This window comes from Saccostrea cucullata, unplaced genomic scaffold, assembly GCF_032062105.1.
Source record: "Saccostrea cucullata isolate Sc308-1 unplaced genomic scaffold, CSIRO_AGI_Scuc_v1 ctg644, whole genome shotgun sequence".
Lineage (NCBI taxonomy): Eukaryota > Metazoa > Mollusca > Bivalvia > Ostreida > Ostreidae > Saccostrea > Saccostrea cuccullata.
In genome coordinates, this window is record NW_026929567.1 from 180,666 (window position 1) to 204,409 (window position 23,744).

A 23,744-nucleotide genomic window follows, 5' to 3' on the forward strand; every position below is an offset into this window, starting at 1 on the left:
GCATGTTTGTCTCTTGTTCCCCTTTTAACAGCAGTTATTTAGCAATGGTGTGTCTAATGGTTATTAATAGACAAACACGCGCTCTTGGTTTAAAAGAGAAAAAAAACTGTTTTTCTTGCTTCGCTCTCTCTGTTGTACATGTAACCAAGGGTTGTGACACGTTGAATAGCATTATTCATAATGTGCTTCCCTGTCTAAGACAACTTCATGAATACTTAATTTCGTCATGTGACTCGAAGGTTCCATCTATTGTGCTAACTAGGACACTACTTGAACATACATGTAGTGTTCAGTTAAGGACAGGTATTTAGTATAATCTCTCTATATTTCAAATATAGAAAACACACAAACAGAAAATAAGTTTATTGATCACAGTCTTAAATTATTTCTATTTTTATAATTTAAATTGTGTGCCAAATTGAAAGAATTAGGTGGTAAATATATACAAAAGTGAAAGTAGATGAAGATTTAAAAGCCACAGACGCAACCGAAAAAGACTCAAAACACAGCGCTAAGTGCGATCATCCTTTATTTAAACTTGAAGCGTTTCTGAATAATGTACAACAAAAAGAAAAAACAAAACATATTTCTATTATAGCTGTTGAAATGTATTTAAACGCAAATATATTTTTTCATTATCATATGGTTCGACTTTTTTTATTATCTTGATGTTAATAAAAGCTATTTCTGTGAAGCTTTAATTCTCTTTTTCCTCATCATTTATTATATACATTTACTCATCAGATTGACAGATTATCCTTTTAAATAAATTCCTTGATGTATAGATATTGTTTTTATATCCGAACCATAAAAGAACTTAATCGTCTAACCCTGAAACTTTTTCAAAGCAGTTTAGAATAAAAAAGGATTAATCATGAGAAATGTTCAAACATTTAATTAACTGAGCAATAATTGATAATGAAGAATACATTGATTTCTATTGAAACAAGCAAATCTATGAAAATAAAAAATGCCTTGGGGGAAACTGATATAATTATTAAGAATAGAGAAGCGAATAAAACAAATTTTCTACCAGGCAGATTTTTTGTAGAATTGATTTTTATTAATTGAAGAAAAGGAAAATAACTCTTAAAGGACAAGTCAAGATAATGGAAAAAAGAGGACACATTCTGCTCTAGACTTACATACTGATGCTATAACAAGAAGGTTATGTCTACATATACTGAGTATACAGGTAATATTTATCTTATACATGCATTCAGAATCATTGAATCTGAGGCTATTATGGGTCTGATACCTTAAATTATTTTTTTTTCTTATAGGAATCGATCGATTGATTGATTGATTGATTGTTTTCTAGTTTATAAAAGTATATACTTACACATTTCCCTAAATTTAGATACGTTAGACTTGATCTAATGCATGGTTGTGGTGGATCAAGTTATTTTGATTAGTTTTCACAGTTTATGTAATTAATAGCTTTGATTGCTCGAGGGTATACAACTTTTGAAGGCCTGAGTTATTACCTCATTTGATAATTTAACTTCACGAGATACCGCCTAAGACAAATTAAGCTTGGGTTCCCTAACAAAAAAATACTAAAGTTAACTATAGTTAACTATAGTGATAACTTTGACACTTTGAAAACTTTGATTTTCTATAGTGATAACTTTGGCGAAAACTTTGACACTATGAAAAACTTTGATGAAAACTTTGACACTTTGAAAAACTTTGACGAAAACTTTGACACTTTGATTTACTATAGTTAACTTTTTAACTATAGTAAACTATAGTTAACTATAGTTAACTATAGTATTTTTTTTGTTAGGGTTGTAACTGTAAGAAAGAACAGTTGATTCAAAATCTTAACTAATAATTACGGAGTATGTAGATAATTATTATTCTCCTTGATAGCGACATTTCGGGGGCTGACAAGGAAAGCATCAGGAAAGCATCAGTAAGACGGTGATTGACGATGTCTTTATTTGTCTTTTTCTTGTGTCAAATTTCTTATTTTCTTTAATCTAAATTCAAAATTCGTTCACAATATCGCATGTATGTACTGTAAATATAATGTCCAAATACAGTGTATTTGTGAATTACTACTATCGATAATTAAAGCATAAAATGAATAAAAGATGTGGATACTTTTACGAAAAAGCATCCAAGTAACCGGGTACTCGATCGGAAGATGAAGGGAGCAACCGGTTACTAAAAATCGTCCGTTTTGCCAACACTAAAAAATATATAACTTCTTTTATTATGTCGCTCCGATACATTTTTTTACATTTTAGTTCTGAAATCTAACTATTTTTGTATTTCTTTTTAAAGAAATCAATCTTAAAATGGCCAAAACGACCAAGCCCTCTTGACTTCTGACAGATTTTATTTTATTTTATTCCTATCAAATAAACGGCTGCGCTGAAGGGCCAGATAAAAACATATTGTACCGGAACAATATTTTTTAGATAAATAGGAGCTAAGTTATTATGGATTTAAACATTGTTAAAAGTTTAGCTTTATTCCTTCTTGTTATGAGAGGTTCTCATCCTGTTTCAGCATATAACTAATTTCTTGCTGCTAATACTGACGGACTGGTCACTATTCTTGTAGCGGTCAGTTCACCTTTTTCAAGTGTTTAAATATCTGCAAGCGTACAGCCTGACCACACTTCAGATGCATATTCAAAGAAGAAGTTACAGTATTAGCTTTATAGTGCCCTAAACATTTAATTCTTAAAAGGTTATGAAATTGGCTTAAACAATAATTAAGTAGATGAATTTGATAAATCATGAAAGAACATGCCATGAATGAGGACCTTTCTGGTAGTATGACGCCATTAATTTGGTGCATTTCTAAGTTTTATGTAGAAAACTTAAAAATGACTCATTTTCCTACAGAAAATAGCGTCTGCCACCGTCGCCTACTTACATTTTTGAATATATTTTGTAAACTGCTTTGAAAAACAACATATCTCAAAACTTTCCAGGCGACGGTGGCAGAGTATGTTTCCTTGAAGAAAACTGACGTCTACTGCAACTTATTAAGAAAATACGGGAAAATGTACAAGTTAATCACGCCACAATTAGCATTAAACAGGTCATATGAGAAAAACGATTTGTATATATTTTTACTGCGGGAAATTCCTATGATTAAGAAAGAATAAATTTTGATTTCTTATATCTTTTTCAATTTTTAGAAAAATATCGGGCTTAATTTGTACTGAAAGTGTACCTTCTTCTTGTGGTCGAAAAAAGCAAATGTAAAGTTTGGAAAAAGTATCTCTAGACACTGAAAATGTGAGTTTCTTGAGATGTCCAAGCTTTTTGTAACCTTTACCGACAATACAATTAAGGAGGAACAGGACCTTTAGCTGAAAATTTTTTTTTATATTATTAATTTAATATGAACTTAACTTTTTGAAGCGGTCTAGTCATGGGATTTCTTGACTAATGTAAAGATATCGCCCCACAAATACCGACCTGTTTAGAGTTTGTATGGAGTTTAGACACTTTATGTCTACGGGCCCATAATGGAGTCCATAATGCGAATTTTAACAAAATAAAACGATACGTATGATAGATAACCCTATTTACCCAAATATTTCAGAATATTCACAATGTTTAAATTATCTGAAAGTTATTGTTATCATTTTATATAGTATTTGGATGGGATAATTTCTTCATTTTTCAAGGCAGCTTCAACGACAAAAACCTCATTGGGAAAAAATTCTGTCAATATATATTTCTAAATTTACGATTGAATGTCAGTCCATCATCGTATTTATTTACTGCAAAAATATCATAGGGTGAAGCTTACCTCAATATAGCACAGGACATTGTTGAATAAGACAGAAAAAAATTAGCAAGAAACAAAATACGCTTCACGTCTGTATTTTCTGAGTGCGGGGAATCAATTGTGACGTCACACGAAAACATAAACATTCATAATTAAGTAAATCGAGAGAATCTCTGCTACTAAACATGAAAATATATAAATTAAATAAATCTGTTTCAGAAACTTATCAGGATACATTGACTGTGACCCGTTTATTGTAAAATAAAATGATCATGACGACTGTGTGTACTTGATCTCACTGCACTGACGTCAGACTGCAGGGTAAAGAGAAATAATTGTGTTGATTGGGCAATTTCACAATATTTAAATGATGGCAAGATCTTTAAAAATTTCATCGCTAATAATTTCTAAAACTAAATGTTTAAAAAAATTAGAATTTAGAATAAAGCTACTCAAGAACTGTTGATTTTATCAACGTTTTACATGCATATCATCACCGATTGTGACGTAGTATGTCTTTTTAGTCATGTAACATGTGCCCTGTCTCCCCTTAATGTATTTGGTCCAGCCTAGTTTAGAGGAAAAAATAACACCAATATGTTTAAATTGTGTCACATGTTCTTGCTGACAATTCCGAAAAAATAACACAGGTAATTGGCTTGTATTATTAAGTTGAAAATACTACTTTTATTTTACTTAAATTTTAATAACCATTTTTTGGATTATTCATCCAAAAAAATTTAATTGTGGTTTCAATTGTGTTCATGGGGTCGCACATTACTTGAGCTTTCTTGTAAAGTTATCATCTGCAAACAGATATCAAAAAATAGGTCTGCTTAACACGGGGCGCAAATTGTATCCATGGATTCCATTAGATTGTTTGAAGTCCTGAAACCAAATAGATATTGTCAATCAGAAACTCAAGCATCTTTTTGATATTAACTTCAGAAAACTGGATGTAAATCAGAATGTATTAACACAATAATTCTGCAAATGACCAATGTCAATGCAAGTAAATTTACGAGTTCTATTTTTATTTTCATAAAACAGCTGTCAATGATATCGAAAAACCTAAATTCAAATTTATTGTTGAGAATGGTTGTGTATGAAGTTGACAAGTTGTAAGTGCTTAAACTGTTGATTTTTGTAAAATATTGTGATTTTAAATTGCCCAGAAGTTCCTTGGGATTTTTGAGTATCCACATTTGAATAATACCACTTCTTGAATATATTGTTGCACAGCATTATTGAAGTTTTTCCTTCACGGCTGTGAATATTTTAGTAAGGAGTAAATTGAGAGGCTTGATTGAACATTTACTGGAACCGGCTATGTATTATTTTTATGAAGTTTCGGAATCAAGTATAGATATGCTTGTTCAAATTTATTTTGAATGAACCTTGGCAAAAAAGGTACAATTCCAACTTTAGGTGTTTGCGCTGTAAACTTGGGTAGATGTACACTTCTTTCACATAATGCTGTAAATCATAAACATACGTAAGTTGTAATGATAAGCGATTGGTTATTTGAAGACAAATCACTACGGTTAAACAGATGTACATGTATGTAAACATTTACAATTATTTTACATATATCTACTGATGATGTATTCAGTTTGCAACTAAATTTACAAATTGATAGTGCACAATAAATACACACGTATCCCTACTTTCTTCGATTTATAATTAGCATGCGTATGTGCATGTTTTTATTAATCATTTATGATTACTATTTTTTTTATTTAAGGTAAAGTGGAAATAACTGATCATCGACATTATGCTTTAAGCTTTCAAGAGTTACTTTTTCTTGGACGTCCACATTGTCAGTGTACCCGTGGACCCCAAATTTAAATACCCTTATCTGCCTTATATCTTATTTCATGGTATTGCAGGTAGGTTTTTGACGCATAGTAAAATTTAGAGGAGGTCAACTGATAAAAAAAATGTACAAAATTGTTAAAGCTTAGCAAGGACAAAGTCAGCATATTTCTGAATCGAATGATAGTGAAGGATTTTCATTAAATATTGGTCATGACAAAATTTATTTTTAATATACAGAATAACAGCTTCATGATCTTTTGTAAAAAAAATATATTACCACGATTTAATTGTTAAAAAATAATGCAGAGGATAAAAAAAATCGTTGTTTAATTATGTACAAATTGTGATTCACAGTGATATAAACATTAATTATGAATATTCAAACAGCTTTATGTAAAATGTATTGGGTGAAAAGGTTTACTATAAGCGAATGACTAGAAATTACTGACCCTTTCGCATCTATCTTAAATTCCAATTTGGGAATTAATTGATATGGACAAAATTGAACACAGGAACATTTTTCTTTATGATTGAATTTCATGCAATTAATAAGTAGAAAACAGTTAAGGTATTAGATCCCTAATAGGAACAAATGCCAATGAAATTCAATATATAACAAATATGTACGCATTGAATACTCAGTTTATTTAGACATACTTCCTATATATTACAATTATTATGTATAGTGGGATGTGTCCTAATTTATGACCTTGAAATTTGGATAGAGTTATCTCCTTTTTATTAATTAATGATAAAAAATCAATTTTAAAAAATTAGTCGGTAAAAGAATTGTTTTAAAATGTCACTTTATTTCTAATATTTTAATGCATCTTCCCACAACAGGATTTTCTGATATTCAAATTATTTGAATTTTTATTTATAAAAAAAGTGCTTTTTTCATTGATTTTAATGCAATCTTTTTTAATTAACTTCTGTACTGCTTAATTAATGAAATTTTTAAAACTTTCTCATGGTCATTCCTTTTCTTCTATAAAATGCTTTAATACAATATCAGAGTATCATTTACTTGACGGATATTTAAGTTTAGAGAAATTGGTCCCATTCGGGATGGAAAATCTTAATTCTTTGTCTGGGTAAGCAATGATTTTGTTTTTTTTTTCTGAGAATCCGAGTCTTTCTTAATATCTTAATGAACTATTAGTGAGTACGGGAAATACTCGTATAATCAAAATCATCAATATTATTTTGGACGGACAGTCATGCCAGTCAGACCCAAAATATTATCCTCGAGGTTCAATGAAAACATGCAGAAGGGCAATATTAATGTTTGGTAAATAAATTATCTTTAGATAGTAATTCAAAGTAGGTGTACACAAAAGGAATGTCGACCTGCCTTGAGGGAAGTTTTACTCTACGACAAATAGTAGAGTATGTCTTTCTGTGGGGATGTGTGACCTTAGAATGAGACTTTCCCGCAGAAAGACATACTCTACTCGTCCTTCCGCCATGCGCCAGCACTCCTGGGAGCAGATATCCTTGAGCTAAGATTTACTGTACAATGCTGGTTTCTCTCGAAAATAGGGAGGGTATATATTGATTGTGATGTCCGTCTGTTAATTTTTGTGTTAATTAACTCTTAATTATCAACAGCTCCTCTTTTACCACTGAATAAAATATAATAAATGTAACAGTTACTTTCTTTAATTGAAATTTCAATCATTTGGTGATGGAAAATAATAATACAGATTATTAGTTTAAGTGGGAACAACTGAACATCTCCTTAACCCCTCAAGCATGCGAAAGTAACTTTTCTTTCACAAAACATTTGAAATCCTACCAGTCCCTTGCAAGTAAAAATTAGAGGTGGTTGTACGTGTAATTTTTTTTTTACTTAAACACCCAATTCTATGTTAACGCCCCTAAAATCTACATGATTAAAGATCAATAATTTACCGCCTGTCAATTATTAAAAAACAATAGCTTCTGATTTGATTGACATGACAGCTACTCGTGCTAACTGATAGTCTGGGTTTGTGTCTTTTGAAAACGATTGCCTGGTCACGCGTCAAACACTTTCATGTAGCCGCCTTGTATATTTACAGTAAATATGTGAAATCAGGAATTTCGTGTATTTCCTAAACCATTCAGTAAGAACATGTATTTACTGGCCATTTTAGGAAAAACGCGTACCTACTGAATTGCTAAGAAATTCATGTATTTACTAAAAGTTTTAGCCAATTTTACACGTTTTACTGGACTAAGCTGGGTGAATATAAATGTCCTTGAAAACTTTCCGTAAGTATACAAATACCGGTACTAATTTTTTTTTAAAGTAGCATTTGATGAGAACTGTTTTTATAAATCTGACGTTACTAGTATGCATTAATTTTGAATTCCTTTTTTTACTGCTAATGTTAAATGGATTTCCTGATAATCAAATTATTTGTAAATAATTAAGTTATTAATTTGGATATTTAACATCAGAATGATGTATTTGAACTAGTTTTTACATAATTTTTGTTTTAAAATTTATCAAAAATATAATAATGTAAAAATTTATAAATCTGACGTTACTAGTATGCATTAATTTTGAATTCCTTTTTTTACTGCTAATGTTGATCAGCTCTGTTACTTAGAGTTTACATTTTTTGTATTTTGCCCTGTTTTTCGGTGGAAGCTGGGGTATTTGAACTTAGCTTCCGTTTTGAAATGCTAGGGGTTCGAGGAAGACCGTTCGCGGAGCAATTGTGATTGCAGAAAATATCAGCAATTTTCTCGGCGCCTTCGCTACTGACATGCACACCGCTGGGGTCATTGCTGTCATACAGTGCTCTAGTAGCAAGCCCTTGGTTATTAATGAATGAGCTGCATACGTCGATCACTGATAATAATTTATTTTTTTCAAACAATTTTTCAAGGAATTTATTTACATGCCAAGTGTTGTCGTTCATTGCGGCGCTTTTTCCTTTCCTGGGTATGACTGTGCATACTGCAATTCGAGCTTCGGGAAAAGTTTCTTGAATCTTGCTAAGACCAGTCATAACATTGCCCGTTAAATCACCGATTTCGTCTTGACTCTACCACTAGGCTACCGTGACTGGTAGCAATAATAAGAGATGCCCCTATATCACACATGAACCCCTGACCTTAGGTCCACACATTTCACAATTTTTGAAAAGGCACGCTTGCCTTTCAAAAATATTTGATTAATACCAAGATGAAGATTCCAAACAAGAGGCCCTTGGGCCACATTGCACACCTGGGCTGATTGGCTAGGAAATAAATCTGAACTCACTTTGGTATTGAGAACTTTACAAACGTGGGGGTGGGTGGAATTCTCAACTACCAGCCCTCATTTTAACCAGTATGACTTTGCACTACCTGAGAAAGCCTCCATATCAAAATAATTATGTTCCCCAAACGGAGTTTTGGAAGAAATTGTTTTAACTATGTTTCTTACTATTATTCTTTTTTATCGCCCGGGTGGCGCAGTTGTTAGAGCGTCTGGTCTAGAGTTGCAGAGTAAGGAGTCAATCCTTATGTCGAATACCACTGTGGGACGTGGAGACCGGTCCTTCGTATGAGATCGTATAAACCTAGGCCCTGTGTTGCAGTAGGTGCTGGCACGAAAAAGATCCATACCTGCTCAAAGGCCCTGAGTGCCGAGCATAGGACAAAATTTGTAGCCCTCCACCAGCAAGTGTTGGCGTCTTCATATGAGTGAAAAATTCTCGAAAGGGACGTTAAACAACATATAATCAATCAATCAATTATTCTTTTTTCTCCTTATCTCTTCTCCGGTACTTGTTGTCCGCGAGTGTTCTCAGAAACAGTTCACCAAAATGAGCTAAAACATTTTTAGGGTTAATAGGTGTGTAATGAAGGTGGTCAGAACGAAGGTCATTTTGCGCACATACGCATTTGGGCGTGAAATAACTGATATACTTCATATAGCTATAACGTTTACATTTTTTAATGAAATGATTTGAAACTCATTAAAATAAGATATATTAATAGTGTAGATAGTGTAGATAATGTGACATTGTCAAATTAGCACGAACTCACGCAGATGAACGTGCGCTCTGATTGGCTAAACAAAAATCTCAATATCTTTTCTGTTTTTTGACAAAATGCTTTGAAATTTGAAACACAGGCATACCTTAGGAGGTCTTAAAATATGATTTATAAAAATTGTCATGAAAACACGTGCATGCACATGCACTGCAATCTGATTGGCTTAAACGTTTAATGGTTATGACTTCGTTGTTTTTTAACCGAACAGGATGGGATTTAGAACATAGATAAACAAAATAGACTTCTTCAAGATCGTATGGTCATTGTGCATGCACGTTTACTTTGCTCTGATTGGCAGAAACAAAAATCTCAGTATCTTTTTTTTTGTTTATTGACGATCAAAAATACTTTGAAATTCAAAACAAAATCATGCCTTAAGAAATCCTACAATATGATATATAATATTTTCATGAAATCACGCGGATGCACGTGCGCTGCAATCTGATTGGCTTAATTTTTAAATGGCTATATTTCCCTTGTTTTCCAACCAAACATAACGAAATTTAGAACAAAGACAGACATAATAGACTCCTACAAGAAGGTATGATCATAATGCACATACATGCACGTGCGTGCACGTTCTTTTTGCTCTGAATTGAAATTCTCAATTTCTTTTTTTATTGACAGTTTTTTTTGACATTTTAAACATATTCATTCATTAAGATATTTTACACTATGATATATAAAAAATTATATCAAAAATCTCAGTATTTTTTTTTTTGTTTTTTGACGAAATGCTTTGAAATTTAAAACAAAGTAATGCCTTAAGAAATCCAAAATAATATGATATATAATATTTTCATTAAATCACGCGCATGCACGTGCGCTGCAATCTATTTTGCTAAAAGTTTAAATTGTTATAATCCCTTGTTTTTCAACCAAAAATGATGGGATTTAAAGTAAAGATAGATATAATGGACTCCTACAAGAAGGTATGGTCATCAAGCACATGCTTGCAAATGCATGCACGTGAAATGAATAAAATTAAAAATACTCTTGAATGAGTGTATTTTTAATACTTTTGGATTAAATGCTTTGACTAAAATCATTACGCACATGCATTCACATGAACACGTGTACAATGCTAAAAGAAACGTTTATTAAGTTTCAATTGCACTAAAGATGTCTTATTTGATAGAGCTTACAGGGAATTTGGCACAAAAAAGGGATTGGGGGCGTTTAGGGAATTTTTTCTTCTTCTTCCTGTGGGTACTTTTTTGTCTGAGAGTGATCTTGTAAACTGTTCATCCGAAGTAGGTAAAAAAAAAAATAGGGTCATTAGAAATATTATGTAGATTTACGGAATCAAAATTAATTTGCGCGAACATGCTTGCAAGAGCGTGCACGTGCAACACGTGAAATGACCAATACAAGAGATATAGCAATAAATTTTCTTTTTTTAATGAAAGACTTTGAAACTCTTATTGTGAGGATATATTAGAAGTATAAACAGGGTGACTTGGTCAAAATAGCAAGATCTCACGTGCATGCACGTGCGCTTCGCTCTGATTGGTTGATACTAAAGTCTTAATATCTTTCTTGTTTCTTGACAAAATCCTTTGAAATTTCAAATATACATATGTAGTCATACACTATGAAGGTCTACATCATGATATATAAGAATTATCATGAAAGCATGCTGATTGGCTGAAACTTTAAATGCTTAAAACTTTCTGAGTTCTCAACAAAACGGGATGAATACAAGTACATACATGCATGCACGTGCGTGTGTGAAATACGCAAAATGACCAATGTATTTGAAAAATGGTAACATATTTTTTTTATTTTTTTAATTGATTCTCACGATATAAAGATATGTTAATGGTTTAGACAACATGTCATGTTCATCTTGCATGTGAATGCACGTGCATGCGTGTGCAATGCGTTAAATGACATATAGTTGACATCATTTTAGAATTAGTAATTCTTTTATAAAATCCTTCGATACTGAGCTTATTTAAAAAGGTTTTACAGGAATTGGGCGCACAAAGAGGAGTTGGGGGCGTTTGGGGAACATCAGTTAACACTAATTAAACATGGCTTTTCTCTTCTTGGGAAAAAAACTTGTCCTTGATATATTGATAAAGGAAAAAGGTTGATCCGTTTTTGTGTACCACCATACCCAACCCTTACTTCTCGTTCATGATTTAAAAATACCAGGTACTTGAATAAAAATTACTTGATGCTTACATAAAGATGTGACATATTATGGCTTTGTGGTTCTTAAAATGAAGAGTTCATTCCTATGGAAAGCTTAATTTGCCAATTGTGCCCAGCCTACCCCTAAGGTCATGATTTGAACAAATTTGAATCTACTGGTACTGAGGATGTTTTCACACAAGTTTCATTTTTCTTTGCCTAGCTGAGTGGTTCTTGAGAAAAAATTCTAAGATGTTTGTTCTATATACTCCTATGTAAATCTTTGATCGTCAATTGTACATGTGGCCCGGTCCTACCCTGGAGTCATGATATGAAGAATTTTGAATCTACACTACTTAAGTGTTCCATATCGAGTTCATTTGGCCCAGTACTAGAGGTTCTGGAAAAGATCATTTTTCAATGAAAAAAAATCGTATGTTAAAATTTGATCAAGCATTGTAGCTCCGCCCCACCCGGGAGTTCAAAGATTTGAAAAGAAAAATTGAATCTACTCAACCTGAGGATGCTTCCACAAATGTCTCATTTTCTTGCCAAGGTGGTTCTGGAGAAGATTTTTAAAGACTGTTCCTATTTATTCCTATGTAAAACTTTAATCAGCCATTGTGAGCCGTCCCACCCTACCCCCGGGGGTCGTTATTTGAACAAACTTCAATATATACTATCTGAGAATGTTTTCACATGTTTTTAATCTTTCCTGGTCAAGAGGTTCTGGAGAAGATTTTTTTTTAAAAATCCTTTATATTCCTATGTAAACCTGTGATCGGCCATCGTGGCCCCTTTCTGTCCCCCGGGGTCACGATGTGAAGAAAATTGAATCTAAACTATCCGAGAATGCTTCCACATGAGTTTTATCTTTCGTTTGCCAGTGGGTCTTGAGAAGAAGAATATTTTTTAAAGATTTTCCATTTATATTTCTATGTTAAAATTTGATCAGCCATTGTGGCCCCGCCCTATCCCTAATCTACATTAAGGCTAATCTACATGAATCTACATTACCTGAAGATGCTTCCACATGAGTTTCATCTTTCCTAAACCAGTGGTTCTTGAGAAGAAGATTTTTAAAGATTTTTTTTTTATTTAATATCTCTATGTAAACCTTTGATCGGCTATTGTGGCCCTAACCTACCCCCGGGATTCATGATTTGAATAAACTTGAATCTACATTACCGGGGGATGATTCGACATGAATTTTATCTTTCCTGGCCCTATGGTTCGGGGGTAGAACATTTTCAAAAGATGACATTAATTTTTCGTTAATTCATAATTATTTTCCCTTGGAAGAGGGCTTGGCCTTTCATTTGAGCAAACTTTAATCCCCTGTGCACAAGGATACATGTACTTTGTAGGAAGTTTGGAAAGAACTTGCCCAGTGGTTCTTGAGAAGAAGATGAAATGTGAAACATTGATGACAACGACAACAACAACTACAACGATGACAGACAACGGACAAATTTTGATCAGAAAAGCTAGCTCACTTGAGCCTTTGGCTCAAGTACCGTATATACTCGTCCATAAGAGGGTATTTTGGTCCAAAGCTCTGTGTCCCACTTATAGGCGAGTTATATGGAGACTTTTTTTCTGGGTTGTGAAATCAAATGCAGCATTTAATATATATTGCTGACGACTATTGAAGAACAAAGTCTGGATTACATATAAACATAATTCATTTTCAGTATATGAGTAAAGCCCCCTCCCCTTCTATGATACCCTGATCCTGGAGCCTTAAAATTCACAATTCAGGTAGAAGCAATCTTGCTCATCTTAACAATGTACTTAGTTAATTTATTTAATACTCAAGAGCAGAGAAGAAGATTTTCAAAGAATTCATGAATTTTCACTATACAATCAATGGAGCCCCACCTTATTACCAGAACCCTGACCCTTGGGCCTAAAATTCACAATTTTGGTAGAAGCACTCTTGCTCATCATAACTATGTACTTAGTTTATCTAAAACCGAGGAGCAGAGAAGATTTTCATAGAATTCATGTATTTCCACTATATAATCAACAGAGCCCCGCCCTAACACCAGATCTTCTGACTCTGGAACCATGAAAATCACAATTCTGGTAGCGGCATTCTTGCTCATTATAACTATATACTTATTTATTTTATTACCCAGGAGCAGAGAAGAATATTTTTAGAGAAACAATGCATTTTTTTTCTATATAATTTATTTAGCCCCGCCCTATAGCACTGGAACCCCTGACCCTTGGAGCATGAATTAAACAAATTTGGCAGAGGACTCAATGCTGATTACAACCATACTAACATTTTGACTCCTTGATGTCCAGGAGTAAACAAGAAGATTTTTGAAGAATGCATTAATTTTAGTGGTTTTTGGCCCCACCCCTCAGGCCCCAGGGGGGCAGGGATCATGAAATTCACAATTTTTGTTTACCTTTACCCACAGATGCTTTATGCCAAAATTGACTGAAATTGGTTGAGTGGTTGCAAAGAAGCTGAAATCGACGGATGATAACAGATAGCAATAGGTCAGCTGAGTTAAATCAGGTGACCTAAAAAATAATTTATGTAGAGCGAAATATGACAAGGCAGTTGTTGGAGGAGGTTAATCTTGACAGTAAAAAAAGGCATACAAATATTTAATCAGTTGTTTCAGTAACTATAATAAAAATACACAAATTTCCATGGATATTTCATTGAAGATTTATTTCCATAACTAACAATCAATATCACTTTCTGTTTTATAAAGCAAATGAATCATCAATTAGATTGTAAAATACCGCTAACAAATACATGTATATAACTTGTGATTTTATAATATTCTTTATACATTCGTACGATTCGTTCGATATTTTTTCTTGAGGTATTTGACTCAACAGGCACAATTACAAGTGTAAATTCTTATACTCGTACTAATCATGCTAATGGTAACAAAAGCGTTTCAAAAAAGGGGCAAAAATGTAATGGAGAAATACTCTTAAAATAATGGCGATGTTGCTTGCTGTTTTAAATATTGAAATTGTAATAACTACTGTACACGTCAGTGATGGAATTGTTTTAGAAATAATGCATTTTGGATTTTTGCTCTTGACATTCATACAAATGAAATAAAAAGAGAAACAGAGAAAATATCACAGTAATGATTATATGTAACATTGTTATCATTTTTTCTGCTCTATGATTTCACAACTTACCCAAACTTATATCCCAACACCTGTAACGTGTTACAGAAAAAAAATTATCCCGAGTTGAAAACTGGCTCGTAGCACATTTCGAAATTAGCTGGTTTTCTTTCATATAGAAAGAACATCACTGATGTTGAGTTATCCTCCGTATCCAAGAAACAAAAATTAAACTCTTAGTAGAGAAACACCGACATCTAACGAACGAACGTAACTTCCCCTAACTTCTCGTATCTCGATAGTTCTCTCGGGACCAGTGATTGTACCCATATAAAGTTTTAAATCGGAAGAAATAAGTATGTGTGTAAAACGGAACGGATAGTGTTTTAACCACTTTGTATTTGAAAATTCCTCGTGTCAAATCTTTTGTACTCACATATATGTTTAAGAAAAAGCGAACAAATAGAAGAAAATACTCCATAATACTTTAGACGGATTACGAAACACGTTTGTCATGCGTCAGTGATTAACGTATACAAACTACTCGTAGTGTGCTCCTTGTTCATTTGGGGAAAGGTAACTTTTTACAGCTTGAAAAAAAGAAATCCGTGTAATCAAGTAAATAGGTAGTGTGCTTGATAAAGTGTCTTGTATTGAGAGAGAGAGAGAGAGAGAGAGAGAGAGAGGAATGATTCTTCTTTTAATTTATTAAATATCACTTCAGAGAAATAAACGGGCATTCATGGTAGGTAGTATCTTCATAGATGATGTATTAAATGGCGATCTTAACTTAATTATCTTAGGCTGCTTTTATTTCATATATATGTTTCAGGACTGAAGGAAACAATATCACTTGGGGGGGGGGGGGGGAGGCACAACCAAAAGTTTAGAGTCGCTACCACAGTCTTCCAAACATTTCCTTGGGAAGCCAAAATGAAAGATTTTTTTTATTTAGGGGGATCTAGTATACTGTAGTTATCTATAATATTACATTTTTTTCGACTTCATTAGGAAGGAGGGGGGGGGGTTATCCCCAACCCCTCAACCCTGTTCCTATATACTACAGTGTGTACATGTATATCTGTTTATATGTGTGGATTAAAAAAAGGCTGAAAATAAGCATTTATGTGAGATGGTGCATTTTTCCCAGTAACGTTCTTTTCTTTGTCCTATAGTTGTGCTCCACTATGTCATTGTTTGTTAACCATGCATCATTCGTCAAAATATAAAATTAGAAGATACACTTTATACTTTTGACCACCAAAAGAGTTTTGACCGAAGGTCGAATATACATATAAAAACTTTAACCTAAATTATAACTTGCTTCATTTGTAAGAAAAAATATATATTCGCCATCCTGCTGTAAAACAAAAAAAAAGATTGATTCCAGAATACCGACAATAATACATACGGAGTTTTAAAAGTGTAAATAATATGAAAACTTAGTTGTCACTTAGTTAACATGGCATCCTTCAAAAGTATGAGCACACATATGCTTATCACAAGTGCTGTAGACCCGACAACTTCCCCACCACGACCCCCCCCCCCCCCCAATATACATACCGGGTCCCAAGATATTCATATTTGTCTTCTTTCATAAATTAAGCGTCTAGTACATGAAGGATATGAAAATAACGAACAGTATTCAATCTATACGTCCATTATAAAAAATATACAAAATAAGAGCAGAGCAAACACGGACCTCCGAAACATCAGAGGTGGGATCAGGTGCCATGGAGGAGTGAGCATCCCCTGCCGACCGGTCACACCCGCCGTGTGCTCGTTGTCATAATCAGGAAATAACGGAAAAAATCCGTGGTAAATTCAGTGTATAAATAATGGACAATGTATTTCATATGCAAAATCCAAAAAGTACATAGAATTCACTTTTTATTTTAAAATAATCATGCCCGTAGTATCTTAAATCACCTCTGACTTTTTAACTGCAGGTATCAATGTTGTAAATTGTAAATGATATTAATGTAAGAAAACCAACTAAATATCCTTGGACCTGGATTTATATAATTATATATCAGAGGTTAGGGGAGGGATATAGGTCCTATGATGGTATGCTAATATGGAACTTGCTCTCATATATCTTAAATTATGTCAAAAACACAATTCACTAAACTTCCATTTTTGCGCCGACCCCCCCCCCCTCCTGAAAGTTGGGGATATTAATTTCGGTCTGCCCGTTCGTCTTATAATTCTGTCTTCTGTTACACTTTTGTTTCGAGCAATATCTCGAGAAGCCTTTGAGCTTTTACAGTAAAATTAAATAATAGCTTTGGGTCTGGGATGTTAAGGGGGCGGGGGGCAGTCCACTAGCACCCGTGAGAATTATACATTGTATAAAGATTTTTTAAGATACATGTTTGTAAGAAGAAGCTTTATCAACCGACAAGTAACGAATTGGCATTCCCTGAATTCATTATATGGCTATAATACCTGTGTATTAAAACAATATTAATTTATTTTTCGCAGCATTTTTATTATTTTGAACAAAGATTTCTTTAAGGTTTTTTAATTCTTTTTTTTTTGCAATTTAATTTTAGACCATAACTCCTTATTGTCCCGACCACCTTCGTAAAGTACCCTCCTCCCCTTTCGACCCCTCCTAGATCCACACATACTAATAGAGATTGTTCTATCTGACGTATCCGTATCCGTATACGTATCCGTATCCGTATCGAGATATGAAAGGCATCTCGATCCCGATGTCTAAACCATTTAATACATTTTCCATCCCTGTTTGTGGTTAAATAAGCCACAGTCATGCATTGGAAAATAGCAAATGGCATTTTTTCTATTAAAAATACTAAACTGCTGTAAACTGTAAATTTATAAAAATAAAAAGAAAATGAATAAATAAATTCAAGTATAAAATATTTCATTTTAATTAATTATTTTGTTTTAAAATTAAATTCATTTTATTTCAAAATATTTGTAGGAAATCTCTTTTCTCTTTTTCCTCTCGCTAAATATCAGGATATTTTATTGATATATTCTGAATTTGTCATATACCTTTACACGGTATAACGGTATACCCTCCCCCCTCACACACACTGAAATTAAAAAAAATACGTTATCATCAACGTGATTGATAAAACACGGTAGCCGTTTTTAAAGAGGCTATTGAAACTGATTTCATAATTCGCTTCAGGACCGTTACAAGTATTGAGTACATGCATTGAAGAGTCTGTTCAACTCCCTCCTTTCCCCTCCCCTCACGTTGGCGTCAGAAGCAAATTGAAAGTAGGGAGGGGGGGGGGGGTGGGGGCTAATTGAAAGAGAAAAATATAAGACCTGAAAAACCCTGACATGCAACAAAAAGTACTTAAACACTATTTTGTGTGTGTGGGCGGGGGGGGGGGTCGAACTTTTTTCATTGCAATGTTTTTAACACTACCACTTACTCTTCTTTGACTGCAATACAACATGCCTTTTGTAAGTGGAAAGAGAGCTTATCCTACGCCTGCAGCCCCCCCCCCCCCCAGTTCCGGCGTCTGTGCCTCACAATGTGTACACACGACATTTGATAACGTCTTTTGACTATCATTCATTAACATCATTTGTGGTTTGATATAAAAACTATTTCAGAATATGGTAATCAAAAAATATAATCTCAAATCTTTTTTATGCTGAGATCAAAATAAATATAGCTCAACATTTTCAAAAAACTACATCTTATTTTCTAAAATAAGTCTAATTGTCCATCGTGCTAATTTTCTTCTCTTTTTTATCCGACTTTCTTTTTTATTTATATATACAATTTGGCCGAGATCGAGATCATTGTGCACAGTGAAGAGAAGGAATTGCTTCAATGTAGCCAAGAAAAAAATCACACATTAAAAGAAAAATTACAGTGATGAAATACATGTATCAAAGTTTTTCAGATCTTGCTTTGTTCACTATTAGTCCAGTCAATATAAATTTGACCTCAAACTAATTGCAACAGAATTTTTCTCATAGTAGTGTTTCTTCTTATAGCATAATATAACTCCATAAAAAAATCGGAAAAAATCGGACGAGTAGTTTTCATAGTAGTCGACTTCAAAAATAATGAAATATTACTTTCACTTTATATCTGGTATGCCGCACCATACTACCCGCTGTTGACGTCATTTTTAACTAAAGTCGTCATACATAAGAATTATTTCACCAAAAGTTCGAATAGTAATATTTTTTGACAAGTTTCCTCCATAATATTACTAATTATTGAATAAGAGGAAAACAAAAATAAGCCAGGATATCATTTTATACTTTTTGATACAATAATAACGTTTCGACATGAAGAGGCTACAGTTTATTAGCCTTTATAATCCATCATAGGTCTACACCTTTTGTTTTTTAATTAGACTTAAGTAGGAAAATAATTAAACATATGTAGGCCAACACTAGTTTTAATAGTTTTTGATTTCTAAATTAGAGCTAGAGCAAGACCTTTATTATGAAAATGATTAGTTATTAAACTTAAAAGCGTAAATCTTTATGGAACGCCATCCCAGTCAAAATTTCCTTGCAGTGACGCTATATTTCCTATAATACACTGTATCACTGATGTCACTGTCAGAGGGTAAAGTCCCATTAATTCCCTTCTGATTACGCACAAATAGTCAATCATAGCTTTTCCTAAAATGTAATGATTAAACACCGATTCCTTTGTTTGTTGTGGACATTTTAACAAATTTTGTCAAAAGAATTTATTCACACAAGTTCTACAAACTTCGGTAGTCCTAAATTCCTCACCTCCCTATTCTTTACAATTATTGCAGTTGTTTTTAGGACAATGCTATACAATTATTTATGTTGTTTTCATTCAATACAATGATTTAGCCATCTGAGGTGTACATTATTCAGCGAGCCCGAAAATTTTGAAAGGAAGGAATATTATCAGGGAAAAATGACAGGCGAACAACGTAAAAATTGTTGTTAAGTAGAAGTGTTGGAAGGGGTCCTGCATCCCCTCTAACCACCCTCACCCGAAAATATATATTCGCTTAGGTTTTGTTCACATGAGAAAATGTCATAGCCGTTTAAATGGAATTCCCGATCTATTTTTAGATCAATGTAGAAAACAGAAATTCTTGTATTCACATGGAACGTCATGTGCAGGTAAATATACAGTGTTTCTACCACATGGTTGGATCTCAGCCAGTCAGAGAGATGGGAATTATTAAATCCTGTAATAATAAGTGTTATGTCTCAATATTTTGGGGTTTCTAATTTACCGGGAATAACATGGGAAACTGAATTGATGTCAATATGCATAGAGCAATATTTTAGAAATCGTAATACCGAGAATTATGGAATCGCAAATTGCAATGGAGAAAAGAAAACTTCTTATCAAACAAAGCCAAAAGTATTACGTGACTTCGGGAAACATCAAAGGGGCTAATCAATGTCTTTAAGAAGTGAGAACCCTATTATCCAATAGTATTTGGGCTTAAAAAAATATACAATACATGTACTTTGATAGATTTAAACTAATTTTCCGGTTTTGTACACATTGGTTTTTTTGATTTTGGTTAAAAAGTTACCGGACATTATTTTCTAGCAGAAGGAACCCTTAAGGTCTAGTGAGTGGAAAGCAATAGAGTATCAAGTGCTTTTTTCATGCTAAGATTAGAGGATATATAATAAATATTAATATTTTAAAAAGACAATTAATTCATGACTGTACTAGTATTTACATGCATGTCTGAGATTTATTTGATTTGATCAAAACTTCGCGGAATTTCGTTTAAACACAAAAGAAAAATGAAATCGAAGAGAATTTATAAAACACTGATACTCAGTAATATAAAACAAAGCAGGGCCGCTTAATTTTCCCGTTGAAAAATAAATCAGATGTCTGTAAATATAATTTTTGTTTATGCACTCCTTTCTTCATGATGATCAAGACATGTTCATAGCTAGTTTTGGACACTAGACAGAAACCCCCTCCCTCCAAATATTTAACCCGGAGCCTGTTCAAAACAAGTTATCTTAATTAATTACATTTATTTACTTTCCCTTAGGTAGATATAATGTACAAAAGCAATGAATGCTACGTGAATGTTATTTCAAATATGAGTACTATGACGACAACCATGCAAGAGAGTTTATTACGTCAGGTCATAGACTTTGACGCGAACACGTACATTGCAGAGGAGTGTGAAATGAAATACACCTCATCATATAGCCTTCAGAGCACAGGCGCTTGACGTTTCTAACCTTTCTCATTATGAAAAAGAAAAATTCCCTTCTATAATTATATTTTAGTAGGGAATTTTTTATTTATAATGAGAAAGGTTAAAAACGTCAGGCGCCTTGCTTCAGAGGCATTAAAGGGACAACTAATTGATTCGGGGGAGGGGGGGGGCTGGCAAACTCTTTCGAGTCGGAATATTTATTTTTTATGTCGGTGTAGGACAATATTTATTTCCAAATATCACATTAAAGTCAATAATAGTATTCTTATTCGTGGCGGTAAGGGGTCAGAGACAGACTATTTATTCCCTGTCAAATCGAGGTCATATTATATACGATTCGAATTTCCTCTGTTTTTTTTTTATTTAATTTAGCTCATGATTTACATTGATCACAGAAAAAATTGAAAAATCCTCCATGAATGTCTATTTCCCATTAAATGTTTATGGCTAAGGACCAAAAACAGTCACATAAGCACTGTTTATAAGGCATCTGGAGAAAAAAAATTAATTCGAATTTCCTCTGTTATAGCATGGTATAATATTGAACATGACGCGTTTATTTATAATAAATAATAATTATATCTTCTAGATTTTTGTTCCTGTATATTTCTTTCTTATATTTATTCAAAAACATCACCAATATAAGAAATCAGTTGTAATTTTCTACATATCAATTTTCGTTTTTTCCTCTTTTTTCCAACAAAATATTAGATAATTCCTCCCTAAATTTCAAAAAATTGCCTCGATGGAATTTTTCCGATTTTTCATATTACATTGTCTACATGTTGAACTTTCATAAAATACTAAAGAAAATTCTGTTGCAATTAGTTTAGGGTTTGACACATTTTTTGCTATTTTGACTGGACTATATAAACTCGATCATGTAACTTTCATAAAAAGAAGTTAATATGCAAATAGAATAGTTTAAGAAAGGAAGATACAATGTACATCGTAACGTAGCATTTACTTTTCTCCCCCTTTATCGACAAGTGTTAAATCAATCGAGTACTACATATACTGCGTTTAATCGCAACACTGTCGGAAATTGTACATAATCAATGCAATTCTCAAGCTCCTTGAAACCCTGGATACGCATAGGCGTCACCAGGGAGAGGGGGGGGGGTTAAGCCCCCCACTCCTCACCCCCATTTTCTTGCAAAGATAGACATTAGACATAATTTAGGCATTTAAAAGTGGGGTTTACCTTTTTTGTTGGTTTAGCCCCCCTCCCCTTTCAATTAACGCCCCACTATTTGCCTGCGCCGCCCATGATACGGCTATCGACCTAAAATTTAGAGAGTGTATTTAAACCGCCCCAGAATTACCAGCTATTCAATTTTTTTCTGGAGAACTATGACCATCAAATACGTTATAATTAATGGCATAGAAGTTGATAAAAAAGGAAAAGGGGATGGACGTTTTCAGTAAATTCACCATACACATTTGTTTTGCAATATGGTGAAATCTTTCCCAGTTAATGTAGAATTACATGTTTTTACAATTAATTTACAAGTTTGATAACCTAAGAGAGAGAGAGAGAGAGAGAGGGGGGGAGAGAGAGAGAGAGAGAGAGAGAGTTTCGAACAATTTTTAAATCTTAAAACATTTATTAAATAATTCAAATCATGCTTGTTTTTCTAATTTTATTTTTAAACCTTTACCCCCTCCCCTTCTCCCCCCAAAACATGATGCATAAGGCGTGTACAGCAACTAATATGTTTTTTATTAAAAGTAACACACTACATATCATATTTTAGTGAATAAGGTTAAAAATCAAACATGAAACGATGGAAATGTAACCAGATTGTTTAGACATCGGGATCGAAATGCCTTTCATATCTCGATACGGATACGGATTATACGTATACGGATACGTCAGATAGAACAATCTCTATTATTTGTTATTTCATGCCACAGAATAACATTTTTTAAATATTCCTTTCATTTCCCTTCTCGAAACCCTTTCCTCGTTTAAATGTCCATTGAAATATATTGTAGCGTCACGGTAGCGACTACGACAGGACGTGGCTTTGATGTATCTTGTGGAGATTTTATCTAGCGACATCCCAATAAAAATGAAGAATTCAATAATCCAACCGTGAATACAATAGACTACAATGACTGATCCCCGTTTTTGGTTACGTTCGTTCGTAAGATGTCAGTGTTTCTCTATTAGAATGTATCCTGTTATGTTTTTAAACAATTTTCAATAAAATACATGTAACAATAATTGAAACGATCTTATTTGTAATCAATTCCATCTAGAAGTCAATTTCCAATATTTAGTAACTTCATCGGCATAGATGTCATGTTGTTCGGTAATTAAATGCAATGGGCATCTAAAAATCCTGTCCACTTTTGCGAAGTAATTTTCTGATAAGAAATGGTCCTTGATATCCATGGCAATAACGTTTTCTTTGTCCATTCGACATCTGAAACCTCTTACAAAACATGCTTTTCTGCCATCTGTTCCCGTTAAATCACTTAAGATATTCTCTATTGTTCTTTGAATGCTATAAGTTTTTATCCTTTTCAAAATATGTCCTCGCACTGTACAAAATACCTGAAGTTGAATAGTTTCTGTTGTGACGGATACAAGGATAAAGTATTTCATATTCGAAAACAAAACAGCATTTTTGTATAGACAATATGTGCCCCTATTTTTCATTATTTTCCAATTCTCTTCCATGC

At 33.2% G+C, this 23,744-nt stretch overlaps 1 protein-coding gene across 1 annotated transcript in view; it reads right to left on the reverse strand.

Annotated features, from left to right (window-relative positions):
- LOC134281246 (probable serine/threonine-protein kinase pats1) overlaps positions 1-23,744 on the reverse strand; it is a 133,591-nt gene that overhangs the window by 91,906 nt on the left and 17,941 nt on the right. The window lies entirely within an intron of this gene.